The following is a 7,195-nucleotide window of genomic DNA, read 5'->3' as shown; positions in this document are numbered from 1 at the left end:
CGCCGATGCTTTCGCCGATTAAACAGCGTGAACAAACGTAAAGGTTAACTGCGTGCACGTAAGCGCGAGCGCATAGTATGGCCCCGATGTGAAGCCCATCATGTGGACACAGCCGTCCGAACACAACCACGGTGAGAATGTCCACATACGCCTGTCCGTGTCGCCTTCGATACAATAACCGCTGACAGTATACATTTTTTATGACTGTTACATTTAGTGTCCCAGCTACCCTCGCGCGGTGCTTTAGTTTTCCCGGAATCCATAAATTTAGCTTAATTTAGTTTACCGTCGGATCTGACCGTCCTGTTCAATCGTTCGTTCGTGTCTTTTTCAGCCGCACTTACACCTCGCATGCGAAGCCTTCGTCTCGTTCATCTGCTCCCGGTGCTCCTTTTCCTCATCCTCCCGATCTCTCATTCCTCATCCCTGCCTTTGTTTTCTTTCCCGCGTTCCCAAACGAAACCGTGGCTCGGCGGCAAGAGAACACACAGAGAGAGAGAGAGAGAGAGAGAGAGAGAGAGAGAGAGAGAGAGAGAGAGAGAGAGAGAGAGAGAGAGAGAGAGAGCTGGTATCTCCGGCTTCTTTTATCCTCCTCCGCTAAGCGCCACAAACCGCCGAGGCTGTGGAAGGAAGGAGGGGGCTTTGTTTATTATGCGGCTTCACGCGACGGACCCGAACGTTCTTTCCGAGGCTTTATTGACCCGTTTTGGGTTTCCGCCCGCGGTCTCCTCTTGTCCTTTTTTTTCTCTCTGGCCAAAGCCTCTGTGGCGTCGGCGGGCTTCGGACGAGAAATCGCTTCGCCCCCCTCTCTGGCCCGCTCTCCAGAACGCTCCCTTGCTAAGCCGTTTGATTCATGGCTTCACCACGACTGTTGACAGCTCGCGAAAGAAGACAGCGCTTTTAAGTTCGCCCGCGCGCCCGCACTGACATGGGCGCGCTTGGTTTAAGAGCGTGTCGTTTAACAGCTCCCCGCACTGGCTTTTGCGAGAAAGAAATTGTCGCGCGGCCTTAAACCACATCGTTATCTTGTTTTTCTTGTGTTTTTGTTTTTCTCACTTTGAAACGCGGAATTCAGCCGACCGGCAGCGAGGGGAACGTGAAACACGCACAGACGTTGCTACGATCATTAGTTTTGGCTGGGCGAAACGTGTAGCACTTGTCAAAGGGCTACCCATTTGCTGCCGGAGTGATTTAGGACCGCGGGAGCGTCACTCCACGTTCGAAATGTAGCTAGCGCTCGTATTCGTGTTTCGAAATGTTAGCGGCAGCGAAGGATAGAGACTTATCGCGACATGCGCTTAACGGTCTCGTGTAGATGAAACTAAGAATTCGCGGGCTGTATAGGCGTCTTCGTCGGAGCTGTGGTTTATTGCAGAAAAGAGCCTGCATGCAGAGCCCGTGTCTTACAAGAAACAGAAAGCTTACACGACAGCTGTAAGAAACATGCGCAATCGTACGTTTCTTATAGGTTCCGCCGCGCGGCCAGTAGCAGGCGACGCAGCTGGAATCGTCTGCGGCGATGCAGCCGCGCACATCAATTTCGTGGGGTCTGTCCGACGAAACCGGCAGCACTTGTGGAGCGCATCTCGTCGGAAAAGGAAGTCGCTCGAGCTTGGTCGAATAAAATATGAAACCTTCTGTGCTCAAGGTCGACCACTTGGGAGCGATTTCGCGTATTTGGTTGTACCGGTGAACGTATTTGCACAGTTCACTGGGAATGGGCAATAGGAAGGTTCTTTGGGTGAAATGAAGTCACGGTTCACATAAGTTAAAATTCATTGGCGGATCCAGAGGGGGGTCCGGATGTCCTGACCCCTCCCTTAATTTTTGAATTTAAGACCACTCAGGTCGCAGAGAAAGGTGAATTGATGACTTGTTGTATTCCTTGTGTTTTTGCTTTCCCGAAATTTCAGCGAATAAATAAGGCTCCTCCTCCTCCTGCTGCTGCTCATCATCATCATCATCATCATCATCATCATCATCATCATCATCATCATCACTGATAGGAGCTGACCCCCCTCTCAGAAAAAGCCTGGATCCGCCCCTGAGTGAAATTGAATAAGGAATAAGGAAATTGAATACCTCTCCAAAGGTTCGAAAATATGAATGTTTTACACTGTTTAGAAATTCCTTAGTCGAGAATGAGCTCACCTGAATTATTCTGAAACGCTGGCATAGTTGTGACTATGCTTCCGTACGCGCGCGCGTCCTACGTATACGCAAGCACGCGCACAGAAAATGGTATGTACCAATAATTGCTGTGTTTTTTCGCAATAACTCAATCAAATTTTTTTCTGCCATTATTTAATACAAGTAGGGCACGCGGCGGGTGCGTTCATGGGTGGTATCATGTTGAACAAGCACGGTACATTTCTCGGTCGAGAATCTAAACCGCGCTGTTATTCTTTGTCTTTTTTCCATGTTTGACCCTCCATGTCTGTTGCTGACGGCGTACCGACCTTGCCATGTCGTGGTTGGTATTATGCGATGTGCTATTGCTTGGGGTAGGGAAAATGCTAAGAAGGTACCTTACGCGAAAGGCGCTAACACGCGCAAACCCTGCCCGTGCTTACCTTCGGAGATAACCCGAGGAAGGCAAGTCAGTGTACACTGAGGTTTCTGAAAGAATGCTTTTCGAGTACAAAGTCAAACAACCGAAAACAGCTGCATCGGCATCCAAACCCAAACTACCTGCAAATTTTCAATTATTCGTGCTCAGGTCGTTTTTTTTTTTATCTGAATATTAGTTAAAGGAACCCACGTGTTTTTACCTGCGGTCAGTATTACTCCGCTTCTCCGTTTTTCTGGTTATGGTGCTCGTCGTAAATAGAGTATTATCTCTATATAATACTATGTAGTATAGCTAAACTATAGAACTATATACTATATGTAATGTAGTTAGGAGCCGGTATACACGCCGTACGAATCCGCAATTGACAGCTCCAACAGTCGCTTGTTTTAGTTAGCCCGCTGGTGACGCAGCATAACAAGCGATGATGGTCATGCACAGATGATGATTATAATGAGTACGAATAGATGAGAGATTTATCTCACCAACGGAAGGGTGAGTGGGCGCAGTATATGGTAGTCTATACGGGGAAAAAATTACCCAATAATGTTGACCGCGCCAACACAAGCACAGAATATACAGTTCTGATTGTGGCATTCGTCGTAGAGGAGTAGATATGTAGCCACTATGTATATAGTCATCATCGTCATCCGCCTATCTACGCCCACTGCAGGGCAACGGCCTCTCCCGTTAATCTCCAACTACCCCGGTCCTGCGCTAACTGCGACCAATTTATCCCTGCAACCTTCTTGATCTCATCTGCCCATCTAACTTTCTGCCGCCCCCGGCCACGCTTTCCATAGGGATCCACTCTGTTACCAGTGGATATATCTTGCCTTCGTATTACATGCCCTGCCCACGTCCATTTCTTCGTCTTAATTTCTACTAATATGTCCTTAAGCCGTGTTTGTTCCCCGACCCAATACGCTCTCTTCTTGTCCCTTAATGTTACACCTATCATCTTCCGTTCCATTGCTCGCTGAGTCACCGTCAATTTACCCTTTTAGTGAGCCTCCAAGTTTCCGCCCCGTGGGTGAGTACCAGTAACCTCCCATGACTGTATATAGTATACAGTTACGTAAATGTTACTATATGCTAGATAATAATGCACACTATATTCCCTATCCTATTGACTAGTAGCAATATATAGCAGTCATACACCCGTCGTATTTACGACGCTGTTTCAGCAGCAGCAGATCTTCGCACCTGCAGTATCTCTACGAAAGCTTTGTACCAACGCCAGCACTTGACGGGGCTCACTCGGTGAGGCGGCGGCAGCCTCAGAAGAACCCGTAACATAGATGCTATACACTATGATGTAAAAAATTCTGCTAAAATTCAGACAATTATCTACTAATGCATGGCATTTTTATGCCGCCGGCCTTGAGAGTGAGTTTTTTTCCAGCCACATTTTTGGTTCTGTCTAAATCCTGTCTGACAAGTTATTTCGATTACGCTGTTATAACGATTACAGGTGAAACTTTCGCGAAATCTTCAATATTGTGGAAATACCATGCGTTATATGTTTTGCCATTTTCCGTATTTTTAGTTTTTCAAAATTCTGTTCGACCAATTATCTCCATTTGCGCTATTATAACGATTGCAGGTGCAACTTTCGCGAAATATGCATTATTGTTGAAATGCCGTGCGGTATACGTTTTGATGTTTTCCGTAATTTTTTATATATTTATTATTTTTTTAGGTTTTTTTTTTTTTTCCAAAATTTCGTTCGACCAAGTATCCTCATTTACGCTATTATAACGATTACAGGTGGAACTTTCGCGAAATCTGCATTTTTGTGGAAATGCAGGGCGTTACACGATCCCGGCTGCGGGGGTACTCGGCAAAGAATGCTACGCATTAAAAAACCCTTGGGTGAAGCTCGGGCGAAACTACAGACGAAACCATTCCAGCAGCCGATGGGAATAACGATCGAAGCCGACGCTGCCGGCTTTGAGAAGACGAACAGGTGCGCGTCAACGTCGTTCAGTGCGGAGGCCAGCTCTTCCCTGGCTGCTCTCACGGCTCTCAGAGAGATGCTTCCACCCCCCACCCCCCTCCTAGTCTCCTCTGAGCGACGCTTTTTTTTTTCCGACGTGAAAGGCGGGACGGAAACAGCAGGGTGCCACGACGACACCCTGGCGAAAGCCTCGATAAAAGCTTGTCGTTGGCCTTTCGACGGGAGCGTCTATCTGCGAGCCTCGCACGGTTTGTGCCGAAAGAACAGCTATACAATATATATACGCAAGCTCAGAATGTGTGTACGCTCGAAGACGTGTATCCCGATGGGCGTTGAAAGCATCCAGGCGCTGGCGTTTGTTACCCTGCTTTTCGCGCAGGTTCACGTTGAACCTTGCGCACAGGGAAATAAATGATTCATGCTTAGGGGGAGGGGGGGGGGGGGAGGGAGGGGGAGGGTCGATGTGCGTTTGCAGCCCGAGATAACCAGAAAGCAATAAGTTCAGCCCGTAAGCAGTTGAATTGATTGGTCGTGCAGTTTAACTAGAATTTAACGAACCCACCGGAAACCGAGAATAAAATCGCGATAACGGGAACTTTGCGAAATTGAGAAAGCAATAAGCCTATCAGCAACTGCGGGGAGGAATCCTAAGTTGTTCTTTGATTCGGGCGACTTGCAAAAGGCTGGTTCCATAAAATGGGTGTTCAAACCTATTAATTCCCATAATATTGCAATTGAAACTGCCCTTATCGCTGGCATGCGGGCTTCTGAGTAGTGCTTGCAAATATCTCTAAAACCGGTTATCCGGTTAAACTTACTCGGAGCGACTCCGGTCTTGAAAGCCGGCTATCCGGATATTCGGATTTTCAACGAAGGATAAATTTCACTATACCGCAAGCCTATCCGCGTCCAGCCAAACAGTTTAACAAAATTAGAGACTACATTAAAGCTGATTATGAAGCTCTAAATAGGGAACTGGAAGCTTTTATAGATTATTTTCCTCGTGACGTTTGGGAGCGTCTCCTAAATCTTAATTGGTCTTTATTTAGAAACAAGGTTCAATGGCTTACTGATAAGTACATACCGCTCAGACGAATATCCTGTCCTAAACGCCAACTGTGGTACAACGCCTCACTAAAACGACTACTTAATAAAAATAAAGCGTCTTTTCCGCCGCTGTAGGCTATCAAGTTATGCTGACACGTGGTCGGCTTATGCGTGCGTCGCATCAGAATATAAAAAATACCATGTCGCGTGCGAAAACCGAGTTTTATCAGCAAACGCTTCCATCCCTCTTATCGATTGATCCCCGCAAGTTCTGGAGCGCAGTTAATATATGCAGATCTAAATATGTAAAATTAAAAACGCCTGATGGGACATTTGCTCCACGCGAACATTGCTGTGCGTTGCTCAACAATAGGTTTTGTTTATCTTTTACTGAAACATCTACTTCTTTCCCTGTTAAAGAAAGCTTAAACCATGACTCAATAGAACCAATTTTTATTAACTGTGCTGGAATTTTCAAGCTATGAACGGGGGCTTAAATTTCTTCATCTTCAGGGATAGATCGGATTAATTATATCTTTCTGAAAAGTACCATTGTGAACTCCTCAATTATCCTTTCTTATATTTTTTCACAGTCATTACAGTGTTCCTTACTACCCGACGACTGGAAGGGTGAAAACGCAGTGAACACGTCCTCGTGCTCAGCGCGTTGTGCTGCTGAGCACGATGACGTGGGTTCGATTCCCGGCCGCGGCGGCCGCTTTTGGTGGCGGAAAGTGAAAACGCCCGTGTGTACGAGATTTCGGCGCAGGTTAAGGATCCCCAGGTGGTCAAAATTAATCCGGAGCCCTCCACTGCGGCGCGCTTCATCGCCTGCGTTGCGTCGGCGCGCTAAACCCTACAATCAAATGATCGAACCGACTTCATAGGGCAACGTAAGACGAGAAACGGCTGCTAAAACTAAAAAAAACAATCTTAGTAAAATTAATGTGCCCATGTTTCGTTGAAATTTACAATAAAGTATCCAGCACTTAAATATGATTTAAACGCTCCGTCTCTAAAATGGATGATTGGCGGCTCACTTTACTGGTCGCGGAGCTCAGAATTCGTCTTTCTAAAACCACTGAGCTTGAAATCTTCGGAGAAATAATAACATTTTAAAAATAAAATGCACGTGGAAAGCGATAAAAGCTTGTTGAATTAATTGGGGCAGCAGGTGATGGTTCTGTTCGCACTACGGCATTCTCTTTGCCGGAAAGAAACTCGCGCGCTCTTAAAACATCGGTTCTCACAACCGACATACAGCTGGCTGTGCCTTCACTGCCATCTTCAGCCCACTTGAACTTCAGTATCTCTGTGGAACCACGGGCTACAGAAACGTCACTTAGCACCGACCAGGCGGTACAGTGTTAACAGGAGACAATTATTTTTATACCAGTCTGAAGCGTCAAATCTATGCTCCAAATTTGTTGCCCTACGTTCTGTCAACGTTAAGGCTTCAATTTGGCTTCATGCGATGCAACCGGCTCGGTCTGGCTTTATTTTTCGTGAATGCTGTTTTCAAGGTCCACTTTCTAGCTTACCTGGCGTAGGAACTCTAAGATTGTTGTTTCAACGTGGACGTTTTCATACAGCGACATTTCTGAACGCTGCTTCTCCGC

Source organism: Haemaphysalis longicornis, unplaced genomic scaffold (assembly GCF_048455015.1).
Source record: "Haemaphysalis longicornis isolate Haplotype H1 unplaced genomic scaffold, Haemaphysalis longicornis Haplotype H1 scaffold_12, whole genome shotgun sequence".
NCBI classification, from domain to species: domain Eukaryota; kingdom Metazoa; phylum Arthropoda; class Arachnida; order Ixodida; family Ixodidae; genus Haemaphysalis; species Haemaphysalis longicornis.
Note: the sequence above shows the minus strand (reverse complement) of the source record.